General features: G+C 44.1%; 1 long non-coding RNA gene across 1 annotated transcript in view; it reads left to right on the forward strand.

The window, feature by feature from the left end:
* LOC133378395 (uncharacterized) overlaps positions 1–18,447 on the forward strand; it is a 37,767-nt gene extending 19,320 nt beyond the window's left edge. Inside the window, exons 2-3 of the long non-coding RNA XR_009760998.1 lie at positions 17,032–17,119; positions 18,171–18,447. This is a non-coding gene — a long non-coding RNA (uncharacterized LOC133378395). The remainder of the gene's footprint in view (positions 1–17,031; positions 17,120–18,170) is intronic.
* Positions 18,448–20,183: the final 1,736 nt, after the last annotated feature.

The raw sequence follows: 20,183 nt of genomic DNA on the forward strand, positions 1-20,183 counted from the left end.
CCCATGCTGTTCAACATCTACATGAAACCGTTGGGTGCGGTCATCCAGAGCTTTGGAGTGCGTTGCCATCAGTATGCTGATGACACGCAGCTCTATTTCTCCTTTTCATCTTCTTCAGGTGAGGCTGTCAATGTGCTGAACCAGTGCCTGGCTGCGACAATGGACTGGATGAGGGCTAATAAACTGAGGCTCAATCCAGACAAGACTGAGATACTGCTAGTGGGGGATTCTTCTGACCAGATGGTGGATGTCCAACCTGTTCTGGATGGGGTTGCACACCCCCTGAAAGAGTAGGTTCATAGCTTGGGGTTTTTCCTAGAACCATCTCTGTCACTTGAGGCTCAGGTAGCCTCGGTGGCATGGAGTGCCTTCTACCAACTCCGGTTGGTGGCCCAGCTATGCCCCTATCTGGACAGGGATAACCTGGCTTCATTTGTTCATGCTCTGGTAACCTCCAAGCTAGATTACTGCAATGCGCTCTACGTGGGGCTGCCTTTGAAGATGATTCAGAAGCTGCAGCTTGTGCAAAATGCAGCGGCCAGACTGGTAACAGGGACCAGATGGTTCAAACACATAAAACCGATTCTGGCCCACTTGCATTGGCTGCCTGTATGTTTCCAAGCTCAATTCAAGGTGCTGGTTTTAACCTATAAAGCCTTACATGGCTTGGGACCCCAAAAGCTGATGGAACGCCTCTCCCGACATGAGCCCACCTGTACACTACGCTCAACATCTAAGGCCCTCTTCCGGGTGCCTACTCCGAGGGAAGCTCGGAGGATGGCAACAAGGGAGAGGGCCTTCTCAGCGGCGGCCCCCAAATTATGGAATGATTGTGTTGATGAGGTGCGCCTGGCACCAACACTGTTATCTTTCCGGCGCCAGGTCAAGACTTTCCTCTTCTCCCAGGCATTTTAGCATGTGTTTTTAAATTGTTTTTATTTATTTTTTAAATTGTGTTTTTAAATTGTTTTTTGTGTTTTAAAATGTGTATACTTGTTTTTATTGTTTTTAATTGCTGTGAACCGCCCAGAGAGCTTCGGCTATGGGGCAGTATATAAATGTAATAAATAAATAAATAAGATGGAGTCCAACTATACCTGGAGGACGTCTTTTCAAATAAGCGGTGCCCTTTTAGCGATCCAACAATATTGTACAGCTAACCAATGTGTACAATTAAACAAATGGTATTTAGTTTCTAGTGTTATTGCCTCTAGATAGCACTAACAGCTATCAGGGAATTCAGAAAATCGACTAACACCATGTCTGCATGATTTCATAGATGGACGACATAAGAAACCAATGGGAGGAAATTGGGGATTTACAACTCTTCGCAATCCTTTTTTGTTTTAACAACCCTGACCGATTTAGTATCATTAGCAAACTTGGCCACCTCACTGCTCACCCCTAACGCTGTGTTGTTTATGAAGAAGTTAAAAAGCACAGGTCCCAATACCAATCCTTGGGGGACTCCACTTTCTCTGTCCCTCCATTGGGAGAACTGTCCATTTACTCCTATTGTCCTGCTTCCTGCAACTTAACCAATTCGTGATCCACACAAGGACTTTTCCTCTTATTCCATGACTACTAAGCTTACTCAAGAGTCTTTGGTGAGGTACCTTGTCGAAAGCATTTTGAAAGTCTAAGTATGTCCACTGGATCATCTTCTTAGTTCTAATAGGTTAGTGAGACAGGACTTTCCTTTAAACTGTTGAGCCTTGTACAATAAATACGATGATGTTTTCAATTCAATTTGTATTCCATGTTTCCACCTGATGTTCAGATGTAGGCTGTGACAATGGAGCAGAAGTTTGAGAAGTGGTTCATGTTATTTGGGGGCGGGGGGTTGCTTGTCCAGGGATGCTTTGCTGAGTTCTGGTCCCCAACTTGGGAGTGGCTGGAGACCCGGTGTGCTTTGCAAATGCAAGAGTCCTAAAAATTCATGCGTCATTGAACGTATTTTACCTCCCAAGCCAATTCTACACCGCTTAGAGATTTCTGAAATATTAAGCAGTATATAAATGTTTTAATAATAATCATAATAATCATAATGAAAATAAAAATAAACATGGTCAGAATGGCTCACAGCAAAACAGCAGCAAAAATCCATATCAATACATCATTTCAATTAACAGTCTAGTACCAACTGATTTCAAAACATATGAGAATCCAAATAAATTATTATTGTTGTTGTTGTTGTTGTTACTGATTGGCCACATATAGCAGTCCATTGATGTACGGCTCAGAAATAAAACAAAAACAAACACCAATAAAAATATTATAGAGAAAGTTTAAAAAAAGTGACTAGGGAGGAAGAGGAAGATTATCTTGTCCAATTCTGCATACAAGGTTCAGGGCAATAATAACTTGTTTACTCTGCTCCAGATCACATCACTGACATTTCAGGCTAATCAGTCCCATCTGCAAGAAGCATACACACCACCCATGTGATGGTATTTTACCCTGTGGATTACTGCATTCCTCAGAATCTTTCCCACTGCTGTTAAAAATATGCATCTGTGATCATCCTCAAAGCAAGCATGCAATGGCTTTTTGCTTTGATCCTCTTCTGAATCTACAAGGTCTTGCTTGCCTCCTTACTGTGTGCTGTCCTGCCTAAGAGAGTCTCCAAACTATTTATACTAAGTAAAATATTGCATGTGCATGTGGAGAGATTGTGGCCTTATATAAGCCAAGCCGACTGAGCACACCGGCTTAATTTAGTCTCAGTTCTAGGTATAGGTTCTGATTTATGGGGGACAGGATTTGGCAAGGATTCTGTTGACTAGGATGAAAGGGCACTAACAAAAAAAAATTGCTCCTGGGGATGCAGGACTGGAACATCTCAGGGAAGGGATACAGAAATGGGTGGAGTATTGTTGTTGCCAATTTGGCATAGTGAACTAAGGAGTCTTGAGCTGGAATTCAATGGGTTTAAAAAAAAAGAAACAGGGAAAATCTAATACTGATTTTAGATTATTCTCCAAACACAAAACTAGACTTCAGCTCTAGTATGGATGACAATTAGAATCCCTATCTGTCTTCACCTTAGCTGGGGATTGGAGGTGGTTTTGATATACATTTGATCCATTCCTAGGTATTTTTTTCCTGGATAATGAGTATTTAAACTATTTACTACACTCTGTCTGTCTTCACCATTTGATCACCAACAACTTATTGGAGTTGGTGGTGTTCAGTAAACAGGGCCAGACATAGAGAAGACTTTGGATTGTGGCTTGGAAAGCCACAGATTTATGAAGCAATTTGGAAAAGCGACTACACTCTCAGTTCTCCATTTGCCAAATGGGAATAATAATGATCCACATCACCATGATTATTCATAACACTTATATCCTGTTTTTTGTTTTGCTTTTATTTTATTTAGGTCATGTCTACCTGGCATTGCTCGGGAAACCAAAACATCAATGCAGTTGTGAAATCAGTGATTAAAATCAGTGCAGTTTTGAAAGCTTTGGTCCACCATATTGATTCAAAATGGCACCCACTTACATCCAAACGGAGACAGAAACCTCCTCCTTGATCTCAGGAACCATCATGCAGAATTGGGCATGATATCTTAAGAGAGATCCAAATGCATAACACACAAACAACTTTCCAAAATACATAGTAGACACCACTATTATGAATAGTTCAGTGTGGCTTACATGGCGCTCCAGGCAAACAACCAGGCTACTTAGCTTTCACATGCTCCCAGATTAGATAATAACCACACACCTCTTCTTACAGGGATTAATTATTCACAGCGCTTGGAGAGCTAATGATACAAAACGCTGAATGAAAATTCAGCATTAAATGTGTTTGTTTATATCCTGCACTTTCAACCAGTAGGTTCCCAGGCCAGCAAGCAATACAAAACAGAATATAACAATAAATCTAAACACACACACAATAAAAAATACAACTATGAGGCACAATAGAAAGAAAAAAATAGTAATAAATGAAGGCACCCAGGGCACTCTTTGTGGTGGCTGGGACTGTGACTTGCCTTTTCAGGCATGTGCCAACATGTTTGCTCCCTCATAGAAGCATTGGAAGCTGCCTTATATTGAGTCAGACCATTGCTCCATCTCCTCGACATTGGTTACTCTGACTGGCAGCAGCTTTCCAGGGTTTCAGGCATGGAATCTCCCACACCCTACCTGGAGATTGATCCTGGGACCTTCAGAAATGCAAGGAAGCAGAAGTTCTCTACCATCGACTTGCAGCCCTTCCCTTGTATCACTGAGCACAGCCCTCACAGCTTGCCAGATGCACTTCCTTTCCCTTTTTAAAGAAAAGGCAGGATGCAGGTCCATGTTTGTCCCATTTTGGATCACAGAACCATCCCCAGGAACACCCATTGCTTCTTATTGGGGGTCCATAAGCAGCCGAACCTACCTCACAGGGTTGTTGTGAGAATAAATTAGGAGAGAGAGAACCACGTCTATACACCACCTTGGAAATTATTATTATTATTATTCTGCAGATTCCTTCAAAACAACAGCATAATGCTGAAGAACAGAGTCCCTTCTCTCCGAACCTTGCAACTCCAAAAAAAGCCCAGCAGACTAAAACAGACTCAACATGATCTCTCTCTACTTTATTACTTTTTTTTTCTTTTGATCCAGCAGTCATAGCCTGGACAAGCTCTGGATGGGGAAGCTGAAAGTAGTAGCCAGAGGAATGAGGCCTCCATATCAACTAATGTCACATTTTTGGAAACCAACAGACCTACCGGGAAGAAGAGAGAGTCTGAGAATTCAAACCACATCAAGCTTGTGGGCATGCAGAGCCCTCAAAGCGCCAGCCTGAAACCCAAAGCTTCTGATAAGTTAAAGCTAATTTACAATGTGAAAAAGTGTCCAAGTGGATCCAAAGCAGGTGCTAAGGGGCTCTACTATAAGCCCCTCATCTGTCTCCACACCCCGCCACACAGACTGGGCCAGCCCCTCCTGGTTTCTCCATCTCATTCCTTCTCTGCATTACGAAATAAATTGTCTGCATCTGTCAAGACTGATCCTCTCAGCACTTTAATAAGAGGCAGCAGAGGGTTGAGACGGGGATTGAAATGGATCTCCAAGTCATGATGAGGCGCTGATATTCCTCGCTGCACCCTGCACAGGTTGCCCTGTCATAAATCATTGTTTGTCAAATCCAATAAGCATCTTTGCATGCGTGCGCACACACACATGGGCTCTGGAACGTCTGGAATGCTACACAGATGAGGGGCTTCCAAAGCGATGGAGGAGATGGGAAGAAATATTGTGCAGGGGAAAACCAGGAGAGAAAGGAGCTTTTCATTAATGCTTCCATCACTTCTGCACCTTCCAAATCTATCACATTCTAATGTGCACCCTTCTGTGGTGCAGGAGAGACAAGGGGGCAGAACAACTGCCTCTGTGGGCTTGAGTGAATGCAGGCAAAAGAGGAAGCACAGCATAAGGAGCAGAGAAGTGGAATGCCAGTGATGGTGGATTCTTCCTCCCTTTGGAAAAGAGGAGTCGCTCTATGAAGAGCTATAGGCACTTGCCCGGCAGTGCAGCCACATCTGAAGCCTAACAAGTCCTGCTCAGTTGAACAGAGCCACACAGAAAAAGGGGTGATCCTGTTGCATCACTATAGTGGGCATGGCCTGCTTTATAAGCCCCCTCAGCTGGAAACAAGGCTGTTGGAGAGATCAAGGGGAAAGAGTTGATAGCCAGAAGAAGGCCACAAACAGTGGCTCCCAGTGTTCCTTATATATTTATGTGAAGTTTGGGAAAGCTGAGTTGACCCAACCCAAAGCAAGGCCTGAGCAAGTTGGGGAGTAAAAAGTGACCCACGTTCCTTCCTGACTTGGAATGGGGTGACCATCTCCCGGGTAGGCAAGCATCCCAGTCCCTAAGTTCCAGTTGGGGGTGTCTTAAAGAGTATGGCTGCCATGTTGCCACCTTCCTAGGGAACAGCCCTAAAAGCAAGCCCTTCCCCATTTACTTGCCATCTGCCTGCCAGGGGGGCAAAAATATCCCAGATGAAGAACATATCCCAAATGGGACCCAGAATGTAGATTAGATTTAAGCAGCCTTCCCCAAACGCCACCCAGTTCAAAAAGCGATTGGTGTGCATGCAGACTGCCTATAATTCACATAGACCAATGCACTGTGCCAGTTTAAAAATTCAAGACTGAAGGAAGGGTGTGGCAGAACCCTTGTTTGAATGTTCTACACAGCCTTGCACTTCTTACATTACGGGTATTCTTTTAAAAAGAATGAAAGCAAAACAAACAAACAAAACCCTGACATTTATAATGCCACAGTCCTCCTTTATTTGCCTTGTATTTGAGAGATAGCATGTGGGAAATGACATTTTGTCAGCTTTCAAAATGCTCTTGTGTGTTTATCACCTCATTCATAAACACTGAGGGGAAAGAGTTGTAAAGCCACTCAGATTAATGTAGCAACATCTTCACTTTCGTTTCTCGAGGAAGAGAGAGATGGGTGTATATGATGTGCACAAATATTCACAATACAAAACTCTATGGGATTATATTCACTCATAGGCAGAAAAACTTTGCGGTTTAAGAACGTACCTATAGCCCACAAATATTTCTATCAAACTTTAAAAAGCAGGGAAATTGAGCAGCTATAGTGAATGCACCAGGGGAGCAGGAGACCTGACCTCCTCTCTGAGATATTGGACTGCCCTACAAATTGGTCAAAATGCAAACACAATTTAGGTTGGTCTTTCACAGTCCAATCCACTTCCTGTGTAGCTTGGAAGAATTTGGTAACATGCCTCTGAGCATATGGTGAGTGGTGGCAATACCTGCCATCTCCAAAGATCGAGAATTACATTTTTGTATGTTGGTTGGTGTTCTTACTTTGCTTCTTTCCGGTGTTACTAATCCCTCATTATTCATACTAAAAATCTGTGTCAATTTTATTTTTATTAATTTCAAAGTCTTCTTATTGGTCAATGTCTTATGATGGTGAAGACAGCCTTTTGTTTCAAACTGGAGGTTATGTTCTATTTCTATTTTGGGTGCATTAACAGTTATGAATCTGAAATTGCAGTCTGATGTAAAATCAGACTGATTACAATATGTTGCTACTTCAGCAATGACTCCAGCTGTTGGAAAAAAGAAGATGCATGTTTTCAGCCTGCTATGTTTAAACCACTTCATTTAAGGCAAGGTGGGCATGGTCAATTAAAAACATAGAGCACACCTAGAATTTTGCTAGAATATATTTCACCTCCCACTGTTTTATCTTGTGCAAACTGAGACACCCCAATGTCCACTGGAGACTATTCTGCTGAATAGTCAGTACCATTATCCCACAATTATTTTTGGAGGTTTTTTTAGTGTAAATTTTGCAAAGTGTTGCTGTACTTCACATATTCACAGAAATAAAAACAAAATTTGAATCCTCACACAGCCATGAAGCTCACTGGATGACCTTCGGCCAGTCACTGCCTTTCAGCCTCAGAGAAAGGCAATGGTAAAATTGCAAAGTAAATCAGACATATTTAAAGTGACCATCCGAACTATATCAATTATCTTAATAATGTTGCTTCCTCCCTGCTAAAACAAGATCAGCACAGCACATATCTTCTTTCAATTATTTGGGCTGATTGCAGGTGTTGCCACCACTCACCATATGCTCAGAGGCACGTTACCAAATTCTTCCAAACTACACAGCAAGTGGATTGGACTGTGAAAGACCAACCTAAATTGTGTTTGCATTTTGACCAATTTGTAGGGCAGTCCAATATCTCAGAGACGAGGGCAGGTCTTCTGCTCCCCTGGTGCATTCACTATAGCTGCCCAATTTCCCTGCTTTTTAAAGTTTGATAGAAATATCTGTGGGCTATAGGTACGTTCTTAAACCACAAGGTCTTTTTGCCTATGAGTGAATTTCTCTGCTTTTTAATCCGGAAGGTAAGAAATGGGATCCTGTGCAAGTTTGCTGAGAATGGATTGATCATTTGCATGCTTAGTGAGTTCAGTGGGATTTACTCCCCTGCAATCATGGTTAGGATAGGTGAAACTGACCACAGGGGATGGAGAGAGGAGGAGGAGGAGGAGGAGGAGGAGGAGGAGGAGGAGGAGGAGGAGGGAGGGGAGGAAAGGCAGAGGGGAGGAGAGGGATGGGACAGGCAAGAAGGGAAGCGGAGGAGAAGGACAGGTTTAATCATTTGCATGTTTATTGAGTTCAGTGGGATTTACTCCCGTGCAATCATGCGTAGGTTAGGTAAAACTGACTGGGGGGAGGGAGGGAGAGTTGGAGTGGACAGGGGAAGGAGGAAGGGAAAAGAGAGGGAAAGGAGGGGAAAGGTAGGTCTGATCATTTGCATGTTTATTGAGTTCAATGGGATTTACTCCTATGCAATCATGGTTAGGATAGGTAAAACTGACCATGGGAGGGGAGGGGGGAGGGAAAGGAGCGGATTGGAGAGGGGCAAATGAAGGGGAGGGGAGGGCAGGTTTGATCATTTGCATGATTATAGTATGGAATTTACTCCTGTGCAATCATGCTTAAGCTAGGTAAAACTGACCATGCGGAGGAGGAAGGGGAGGGGGAGGAGAGGGAAGGGGAAGGAGGGGATTGGAAGGGGATGGGGATGGGGAGGGAGGGGCAAAGGAAGGGGGAGGGAAGCAGCAAGAGGGAGAGGATAGGAAGGAGGAAAGGGAGGGTGGGTTTGATCATTTGCATACTTTTTTAGTTCAATGAGATTTATTTCTGTGCAATCATGTTTGAAAATGGAAATGGACTGCCTTCAAGTTGATCCCGACTTATGGTGAGCCTATGAATAGGGTTTTCCTGGTAAATGGTATTCAGAGGGGTTTTACCATTGCCTTTCTCTGAGGCTGAAAGGCAGTGACTGGCCGAAGGTCATCCAGTGAGCTTCATGGCTGTGTGAGGATTCAAACCCTGGTCTCCCAGGTCCTAGTCCAACACTGACCCGAGGGAGGGGCAGGGAGGGTAGGAGGAGGGGGAGGGGAGGAGATTGGGTGGGTGAGTGGGCAATGGGCAAAGGGGAAGCTCCTTTCCTTTCCAAAAAGAAGACATTGTGAACAGTATCATTGCTTTTCAGGGTTTCCCCCACCTTTTTATTCTACAGCAGGCACATGTAACCTCCTACCCAAATTTAAACCAAAGCTGTCCCTGGCCACATCCACACCAGGCCTTTATTTCACTTTGGACAGTCATGGCTTCTCTCAAAGACTCCTGGGAAGTGTAGTTAGTGAAGGGTGCTGAGAGTTGCTAGGAGACACCCTTTCCCCCCTCACAGACCTTCAAGCAGAGTGGATGACTGTTAAACCTGTCTGGCCACTGGAGTTCTGTCAGTGGAATAGGAGTCTCCTCCCAGCACCCTTCACAAACTACACTTCCCAGGATTCTCTGGGGGAAGCCTGACTGTCTCAAGTGAAATAAAGGTCTGGCGTGGGTGTGGCCCCCTGATTAGCCAAGCCAAACAGCTGTGAGTCTGGCTTTTAGAACACTGACAGTTGGTTCTTACTGAGCATGCCCGACACCATCATTCAGTTCAAGACAAAATTTCTTACATTAATTAAAAATCAGCCAGGCGCTTTTTGAACTTTTAAACTGCAGACGATGAAGGTCAGAGTATGGGGCAAGGTCAGTAATAGGATTACAGGTACTCTATGAACATGGCTGATTTTTAATGAATTTCAACAGATTATGAGAACTCTGACAGAAAAAAGTCCAAAAGAGCTCTGGGTTTTTTCCCTCTTTTTAGACTTTGAACTCTCTATTCTCTCTGACTGTTTTGTGTGTTGCCATGAAAATTTGGAGGGTTGTTAAGCAAGCATTTCTGACTTCAGGACTATAAGTTTTGTAAGGTTTTGTTTTGAAATGCGCTTATGGGAAGCATCAGAATGGCATGGGGGTATTTTAAATTTAACATTGCGGAATATGAAAAATCCACATTGGCTATTGGGAAGGAAACTATGTAAATGGTTAGAAAAGGATGGTAAGTTTTTTGTTGATTTGTGTAAGTAAATTTTAATGTTTTGTGGAAAAAAGGTTTTTATAAGCATTGAATAGTTGTAAAGCGGTAGAGGCAACAGCAACGGGCGATGGCTTTTATAGGGTAATAATCTTCCCTTGGTTGATGCTTACAAAGCATGGGAATGCACAGAAAACACAGGGGAACCCCCCTCCCTTTTATTATGCTGCCTCCCTTGTTATTTGACTGGGACTTGGATGCCAGTTATCGATGTGACCCAGGGACCTACATACATCAGGCCGCCGCCGCCACCGCCTCTTGTGGTGGAAAGCGCCGGGCCAGCTGGAGCCGGGGAGGAACTGCGGCCTCTCGGCAGGCCCATTGTTGTGGCCTATCCTGGAGGACGTCAGTTCCTGTGATGATCTTTTGGCATTTTCGGAGGCGGTTTGGAGGCCCAGGAAGCGCCCCTGCAGCGGCCGCCACCCTTCCATACAACCTTCATCCACTTGCCTGATATCGGTGGCGTTTACACTCTGGCCCCTTCGCCAAAGGCTTCTCTAAGAAGAACTGCTGTTAGTTTCATTTTTGAGAGGCTGGTTGTTCCGCCCCTCTCCTCGCTGGAACTGCTGGATGCTGGGGTTGGGGGAGATGCCTGGTTTTGATCTTGTAAATGGACTATCTCCCACACTGGTTTTATGCCAGGGTGGGAAGACTTACACTAGGAACTCCTATCTCTAGTTACACCTCGGACCATACAGGCGAGAAGCCTATTAGTGAAACTGAGAGTTGCCTCTACCTTGTTGTTTAGTTATCATGTATTGTTACAGTTCTTATTGTTTGCTTTCTTATATTCTGTTGTTTTATATGTTTTGTTATGTACATCGCTCAGAGTGGATGGTAAATCCAGGCAGATGGGCGATTAATAAATCGAATAAAATAAATAAAATAAATAAATTGAATGTGTTATGACATTATGAGTGCCATTGTGAGGTATGTGTCTATGTCACTTGCCAGCCTTTATATCCTCATAATATTCACAGTCACCTCAGTGGTTAGAAGCAAGGCAAGCCTTTATTTCTCCAGAGTGCTAGGGGATTTTTTTATTTTTTATTTTTTTGCTTTATGCAGTATTAATGAATACTGGTGAAGTAATTATCAGAACCCTCCAGGGACCTGACTGTGAAAACAAGGTTTCACATGCCAGTTTTGGATGAATCTCTGCAGACTTTTCCAGGAAAGGAACTGGTTATGAGTGCAAAGAAAGCACCGAAAAGGCAGAGATGTCTGACTTTTTAGCCTGCAGAAACAGACATTCCAGGTTGTGGAAAGCACAAGAGCAGACAGAAGACACCAGAGACCCAGATCCAGAATGTTAGCAGAAAGGGCCCTTTCTTCATCAGGCTTTTTACTCCCTCAGCTGTCTTCAGGATGGGCTACACCAGTTCTCAAAATGTGGTCTGGGGACCATTGGTCATCTGTGAACTCCATTCAGATGGTCCACAGAAAAATCCCAAAATAGTCAAAAACTGTGCTTGGCCCTGAACTCGACACCCTCCCCCTGGACAATGGAGACCAAGGCCATTTCTACTAAATCCAGATTTATCAAACAGGCTAGCACAGCCCTGACCCAGGACTCATGATTTCCTAATAAAGCACTAGGTTTGACTATGATGCGGGCACAGAAGGGAGAAAAAGTATACTAAGTAGTTCACTGAGACCTCTAGTAATTTTCATCTTCCAAAAAAAGATGACAAAGAAGAAGTCTGAGAACCACTGGGCTACACAACTGGAGGAGGGCCAAAGTATTCTCCATCACCAAATGCACCAGGGCTGGTGTACACATCATGTCCACAGTCTAGGTATGGGAAAACTGTGATCCTCCAGATGTTCTCCAGATCCTCTCATCATCCCTGATCATTATCTATAGTGGCTGGAGCTGATAGGAGTTGGAGTCTGAGGAGCTACAAGTCTTTCATCTCTGGTCATCTCTGGTCTAGCCACTGCAGCCAACAGCAAGGAGGTGGAGACAAGCTCCAATAGCTAGCACCTGACTGTCCTCCTGACTCCAACCCCTCACACCATGGTTGGTGTGATTAACTATGTAACTGCAGGGTATGAAGAAGAAGGTAAAGATGGAAAACAAGATCTGGTGGGAAAATAACCAGCAGATATTCATCACATTCAACCAAAGGAATGGTGGAGAGGCATGACTGCACTGGGATGAGGAGTCAAATGAAAGGCCAGGGGTGTAGTCGTCCAGGGTCTCAGTAGTCCCCTTACTATTTTGGGAGCCAGGTTGCAGCAGGGTCCCTATGTCTCCAGTGTCCTATGAGCCAATCATCATGAAAGGGGAGTGTGTGTGCCACTGAGAAGACTCTTCTAACTTGCTTCCTTGTTGTTTTGATTGGAGCCAATAAGAGTGAAAGGAGTTCCTATTAGTTCCTACTTTAAAAAGCCAAGTTGTGGAGAGGGACAATTCTGTAATTGCAGAAGAAGAGACAGTGAATCCTGATGATAGCATCCCATCTACATCATCAAGTTGTTTAGTAGCAGCAGGAGATTAACATGCAGACACTGAATTCAGTAATTCAAGCAATCTCTCACAGTGAAAAAGGACAGTCAAATGGTGACAGTGATAGCAAAGCAGAAAGCAGTATTCAAGCCTGGGCAGATTATTCTATAAGAAGGTTGTATAATCTTAGAAGGGGGCATGGCTATGCTATGACTATTATGAAGCGACCCTGTTCTTCTGAATTCACTACACTACTGTGAAAAGCATCCTGAGACCAAGGGGCCTTTCAGCTCTCACTCTGCTTGGCTATATCAGCAGGCTGGCTCAGGTATATGTGTGACTCTTCCCAGCGCTTTCTCCCAGGAAAGCTGGGGATCAAACCAGGGTCCCCTTGTTGGATGTACCTGTGCTTTCCTATTGCACTACAGACAAACTCTCTGTTACGCCGCTGTACAGCTTGGAGCTGACCAAGTGGTAAGGGGACAAAGAACAGATCAGTGCCCAAGTGGCTTCGTGCCATCTCTTATTTCCCTCGCACAGACACCAACGCATGTGTCATTTGTGTGCAGTGGTGCCAGCATTGCCCTGTATGGCATCACTGATCCTGCAGGAAGTCCTGAATTCTCCAGGGGAGGGCTGTCACATATGGCTTCTACCTGCAGGATTCTTCTTACCTCTAGGTTATGAAAATGCCTTGTGGTTAGGATTGGAGTAGCAGTCCTTGCTTCTTTGTGTGGCCCGGGCATTTGCTCTGGAAAAAGGATGGTTTACTTGCAGGCTGCCAGGAGATACACCCTCTCTTGCAGAAATGTGCTGGTTCTTGTGGCTACAGACATCAGTAGCTGCTCTCCTAACCACAGGACTATGGCTTCATCAGAGTGCAGAGGGTTCTTTCTGGTAGGATGCATGTGCCTTGTATATAGGAGAAGGTATAGAAGAAATTGTGATGTCACATGAGCCCTGATCAGCCATTACTCGTGCAAAGGAGCATCAGGGCCATCCCTTTAGCCCCTCCTTCATTGTTGTGCAGTGCAGTTCCTCCCAGCTTCCATCTGTTCAGGGCAAACAGCTGCAGCAGGGACCATGCTGTACTCATGCAGGTTTTCCACATGATTTAGGCCCCAATCATGCAGGGAGCCTGCAGGAGTACAGTATCTCCACAGTACAGACATTTGTCTCAGGAACTGCTGACAAATGTGCCATGTGGTGAGCTGCATTACTGCAGACTCTCAGGAAAGGGCCTTCCAGATCTGACTACCTGGCTCCACCTGCCCATTGGTAGGCCATTGGCAGGAAGGGAGTAGAAAGGACTTCCTTTTCCAACTGAGCCTTGTTTGAGCAACAAGGTCTGCCTCAGCTTTGGTGTGTCCAGTTTTTCTGTTCATGTGCTTTGATCAAGGCTTGTTTTATGGTTTGGCTTCTGATCCTGATTTTTTTTTTGGACCTGACTCCTGGCTTGTTCTCTGCCTCTTGGTTTTCCTTGGATCCTCATTGCCCTTTGGTCACAGCTTCCTGTTCCAGCTCATGTCCATCCCCATGGCCCAGCCCTGAACATTTACCCTGGAGAGCTGTGTGATAATGGCCCCAGCCACCTGGTACTTGTGTTGCCCCTTCATGTGAGTAACAACTGAACAGGGTGCAGCGTTCCTACCATCTTGATTGATATTTCCATGTTAAGTATGCATGCCTCCTATGAATGCATTGAGTGATGCTGTGAATATTGGGTGGTAATGGAGTTTCTAGGACTCCGTGGGACTGATTAAGTCATTATTGCTATGTTCCCTCCTGCTTCTCTACTGATATTCATTGTGTTTTTAATACTGCAGCTGGGAGGGTATTTGATTGGGACTAGTTACATTTGTGTGAGTTTTGGCATTGTGGTAGCTATTTTAACTGGATCTTAGGAGCCTTGTAAATCATTCTCACATAGCCTATGAAGTGAACATTATTTTGAAATATTGCTTTTTATTGTTTTTAGCAGATATAGTTTGGTCACAACTTGATCATAGATACCAAAGGATCTGCCAGAGACCAGTTAGCATCATGTGTAATCTTTGTGGCTATAGTTCTGCAATGCCAAGTGCTGCAGCCTTATGAACAAATACAATAGAACTGGTCTGCCAAGGAATCTTCAAAGTGACTAATGCTTTGGATTCCATTCAGGGTGAATAAATTCCATAGCAGACTTCCATAGTGGCAGTATTTGGCCCACGGCTATGTGAAATTTGGAGCGTCATGTTGTACACTGCATGCCATAGAGCATGAGTGGGTAATCTTGGGCTCTCCAGATGTTGCTGAATTACATTGCCCATCTTCCCTAACAAGAGGGGAATTGTATTTCAGCAACCTCTGGAGGGCCAAAGGTTCCCCATATCTGCAATAGAGGCTCTTCATAGAATCTGGAGAATAAGAGCATTTAGTTGAAAAGAAACCTTTCCAACATTTCTGACTGCAGATATACATACTGTTGCACACACCCCAATATCCAAGTAGGTTCCACTTACCCAGGGTTCAGCTTCCTTGGAATGAAGGTCACTGGAGGCTTAGGTGGCTTTAGAATATATGGTGTTACAGATGTACAACCTGATGGAAGGGCTCTCAGCATTAATACTCCACAGACCTTGCTTTCCCATTAGATTTCTAAGGGAATCCCCAATGCCAATGCTTGGGATTCAGCACAGAGAGCAAGTCAAGCCCAACACCGGATAATCCATAGTGCAACTGGAGCAACTGTACTGAGGTCCTGCTGCAAGAGGGCCCAGACTATCAGAGCTTGGAAAAGTTACTTTTTTAAACTACAACTCCAATCAGCCCCAGCCAGCATGGCCACTGGAGTGGGCTGATGGGAGTTGTAGTCCAAAAAAGTAACTTTTCTAGAATTTTTAAACAAGTAAGTAAATCAGCTTTATATTAAGGAAGCCAAATGTGCAGACAGATGAGCCAGCCTTGCCTTTCCTGCCTTTTCAGTGTTTTTAGCCAATGAGTGAAGTCAGAGCTGTGATTGACAATTGTTTCAACTGCGGGATACAGAAATCCCTGGATCCTAAAGAGCAGCAACTTCTCTTTAGTTTCTGCTCAGGCCCAGCTGCAGTCAGGTCAGTGAACACAGTTTTCATTGGTAATTAATATAGTACAGCCTCATATATATCTGAAATGTTTTGGTTATCTCCACCCCCACCACCAAAATAAGAGAGTAGTCTAGCAAATGAGAAAGTGTGGAGGTTTGGGGATAGGATGAGATTTACACTATTCTGTTCTGTGTGAATAAAGTAGGGCTGTGTGCCCGTAGTCAGCCAAGGTCCGAGCCGAATCAGAGTCTTCGGAGGCATTTGGGCCTCAGCTGAGTCAGGTTCAGATAGCTCCAGGTCCTAGAGGTTTGGTACGGAGGTCCAGAGTGATCCGGGGCTATTGGAGGGTGGGAAGAAGAGGCAGGTGTGGACAGGAAGGAGACAGTTGAGCAGGAAAGGCACCTCTTCGCAGGAGAAGGTCAGTACCTAACTTTTCCATCCAATCTCTCCTCCTCCCTGCCAGGCCTCCCCAAGTCCTGTGCACCAAATCCCCTTTACAAGCAGCTTCCCTGAACACAGGGAAACCACTTGCAAGGAAGCAGCACCCTGCTGATAAGCAGGCAGATTGATTCTGTGTGGTTGCACCCACCTGCTTTCAAGGGGGGAGGAGATGTAGCACCTTCTTCCCCCCGATCATATTTTTAATTTTAAAAAACCTTTAGCCCCACACTCAAATAACTTTGGGGATGGATCGGGGCAGAGTGGGTGGTCCCATCTTTGGGACAGGGCAGATTGGCCCTCCTTGGAGCCCACAGATCAAGGCCGCAGGATGGATAGGGAGGGCTGTGCACATCCCTAGAATAAAGGTAAGAGTTTGGCTAAATTTAATTTGAACAGGGTTAGACTTTGCATGTTGACATTTCTGTTTGTCGTCTGTGCAGAGTGACAATGGTGAGAAGCATCTGGAAGAGAGAGGGCTGATTTTAAAACATTTAAGGTTTTATTATTGATTATTATTTGTCTTGTTTGTAAGGCTCTGTGGAAGCCTTTTGGTAAAAAAACACTGTTTTTTAATGTCAGTAATATAGTATGCAAAATAAAAAATATTGCTGCTTCAGAACTTCAGTGGAGCTTGCTTGTGTTCTTGAAGCAATGAGGTGTGTTCACGTTTGTAAAAAAAGGGGGGGCAGCTCAACAAACCAGAAACAATATTTTTTAAAAAAAAAAAACTGGTGGGTGGGGAAGTCCCTCTAATTATAAGAGCAATCAGACTAGTTGAAACCAAAAGTACACCTAGTCTTGCATCCTGCTTCCCACAATGTCAGCCAGCTTTTGAGGCCAATAAGCTTTTTCTGATGTCTGTCTGTTCTCCCTGAGCATAATAAGGGACAGACTGCCCCTGAACCTGGAAAAGGAAAAGTGTCCATCGATGGATATTTAGACCGGATTGCTCTGTGGAACCTCCAGGTTCAGAGCCAGTCTACCTGTGAATACGCTAAAGTTGTGGAAGCTAATAGGAAAGGGCTCTTGGTCTCACATGCTGCTTTGTCTAATCACCTTTAGGTAAGCCAGTGACCCACAATACATCGTGTGCTGGGTGAAGATGCTGAGGATGTAATCAATGACTTTGCAGCAGCAAAGGCAAGAAAAGGTCAGTTGTAAGGAAAGGCTCCTGCTTTGTAGAACTCATTGTCATTTCATCTGATATTAGACATCTACCCACAGTTTTAATTTGTAGGCACCTACTTACAACATTTCTTTTTGTTCTGGCCACTGTTCTGTTATTGCTGTTTTATTAGTGGTTTTTCAGGATTGTACACCATTCAGATATAAGTAGGCACGTGTTGCAGTATACAAATACATCTAATAAATAAATTAATTAATAAGGGTGTTTTTTAAAAAAACAACAACAGATATTCCTTTCAGGAGGGGGGTACTTTTGCGGAACTGCACCAGGGGCCCCAGCCACCCTAATCCAGCCTTGGTCAAGCCTCTATTTCTTCCCAGCTCCAGAGCAGACTAGCCAAGGCTAGCTCCTGGGCTATTGTTCTCCCTCCTACAAGAAGGAGGGGGAGGCCTACCTGAAAGAGCCTCACCAGCCAGTTGTTCTTGCAGCAACATGGCCAACTCTTCAGTCATGCAGGCAGGATGCTTGGTCAGAGCCAATACCTTAACAAAGAGACTGGACAGTTCAGCAGGTTCTTTCTGCTACAGATTCCAACCTTCCATATACAGAATCACAGGCTTGGAGGGATCCAAAGACATCATCCAAACCAACCCCCCAATCCTATATCAAAACATACAGGATCCCTTATTTATTTGGGTTTTTTTATATCCTGTGATTTCCAAGTCCAGTTTATGACTTTTCAGGACCTTAAAGAAAGGCCTTGTTAACAGCTGCATGGATGCTATTGGCCCAATACTGGAAAGTAACCGTACTTCCTCATTGGAAAGAATGGCTTAATAAAGTATGGGATTTTGCTATAATGGCAAAAATAATATCTTGCATCCTCCTGGTGCACAACATAAAAATAGCATGATTTTGGAGATAGTCTCACTTTTGTTGCATCAAAGCAACTTTGTTTTGTCCTCTTGGATCCTTGACATGCTTTAAGATCTGCTATGTGAGTTGTTATATGGATGTTAGGTTTCTGCTAAGTGCTAGGTAGCCAGTGTTAATGTTTTGTTTTTTATAATTGCAGTTTTCCATATCTCTTTTGTCTCAGCTTGTCTTGACTCCTTAATACATCTACTTGAATTGGACCCTTGGAATTAAGTCTCTGCCTAATCACAGGATTTTGGCCTCATCTACATTCCCTGAGCCACAAGGACGCTGTTGAGAGAGTGCTTAAAGCAGAGATGGGGAACCTGTCCAGATGTTGCTAGATTTCAACTGGTTGATTTCAACTATCAGCAAAGGAAGCCTTTAAAAATGTCTGTCCTTCTCCATAAATCCATATTATGGGTCTGACTTGCTCACATGTTCAGGCTAAAGGTACTGCAGCATGGATAGTGGCAGCTACCCAGGAACAAGGATGTCAGAGGAATCTGTCAGAAATGGAAATGGGGGCAGAAATTGCTGCAATTTGCATGTTCGTCCAAGGTGAGGAACGGAAATCATGCAAGTGAATATGTGCACTTTTGCTATTTTTTTTTAGCCCGCAAACATCATGTAAATAATTATGTCATTTTCTGTGTTGTTGTTTTTGACATTTCCTTTCCATTGAAATGCATTGAAATTGATTACAGAAATGGATTGCAGTTAGTTTTGGCCATAGCAAATAGCAAGACAAACAAGATAGGTTTCATTGGAAGCCAAACTGTAGTGGAATGAAAACAGTGCTGACTGCGACAAACACAGGATGGGACAGAAATCACTGCCTCCATGCATCCCTATGACCAGGAAGTAGTAACTTGTAAGCACCTCTCAGTTCTGTGCAAGGAATAGGTGACAGTGTGCACTTGATCTGTCACAGCTATACTGAACAATTGTGTCTTGCCTGCTCATTTTTATGGATTTTGGCTGACATAATTGCCGCCCTGGGCTCCTGCTGGGAGGAAGAGTGGGATATAAATTAATTAATTAATTAATTAATAAAATAATATTGTCTGATTTGCTTGGAAAGTGGACCCATAGTGTCTGGAGAGCAGAAGGTGCTGTGAAAAGTAAAAGTATACAGCTTTCTTAATATCTAGATGACAAAAGTGCCCTGTGGAATGCAGGAGAATGCTGAGAGCAGGCACCACTTCTTTTTCACACAGGATGGAATCCTTCTATAAGGGTCTCCCTCATGTGACATCCATCTACCATCTAAAAACAAACCCTGTTATTTTTCTTCACAACTATTGTTTACGTCATTAATTTACGAATTAATGCAGACTGAATTAATTGCAACTAATTTGGTTCATTGGCAGAGTTTTCAGTGATTGGGTGATAGCCCTAAACACAACACATCCTATACTCACTTATGTGGGAGTAAGTCCTATGGAACTCAATGGTGCTTCCTTCTGAATAAGCATGCATAGGAATGTGCTGCACAAAAATCACAGGTATACGTAGTGGATGTTCTTGCTCTTTCAGACTCCTTGCTTAGGCTCGGTGGTACCAGCCCTACCATTCAGTAGAATGAGGCAGTCACCTTAAGCAACAGAGGTAGATGAGAGTAGATGGGAAGGAGCAGCCACAGCCAGATGCTGGAAGGCAGAGTTGTGTGTGCTATGCAAGCTGCTGCCCTTAGGTGTGCAGTCCCACTGCCAGTGTTTAAGTAAGGTTCAACTGCAGACAGTCCCATCAGCTTCTGTATATGGAAAGGGTGGAGAACCTTTTTCAGCTTGAGGGCCACATTCTCTTCTGGACAATCGTCTGAGGGCCACATGTCAGTGGTGGGCAGGGTCACAGGCAAAAGTGGGCAGAGCAACAAAAGTATATTTCACCTTTGTACCACAGGCTCATCTCCATGAACACTAACACATCTCTCTCTGTATGCAGCAGTCATGATCAGAGTTCAAGGCCACATTCCAGTCAGACAAAAACACTCAGGAATGTGATGCGGTGCCAGTGAAGGGTGTGGCCTGGAGTTCTGAGGGCCAGAGGGGCACATTCGGTTCCCAGGCCTGAGATTCCCCATCCCTGGTAAGTGGACCAGGAAGGTGTGCCGTATTATCCTTTGCCTCAGACGGAAAAATGTCTTGGGCTAGCTTTGTACTCAGAGCAG

This window comes from Rhineura floridana, chromosome 2 (assembly GCF_030035675.1).
Source record: "Rhineura floridana isolate rRhiFlo1 chromosome 2, rRhiFlo1.hap2, whole genome shotgun sequence".
Classification (NCBI taxonomy): Eukaryota; Metazoa; Chordata; class Lepidosauria; order Squamata; family Rhineuridae; genus Rhineura; species Rhineura floridana.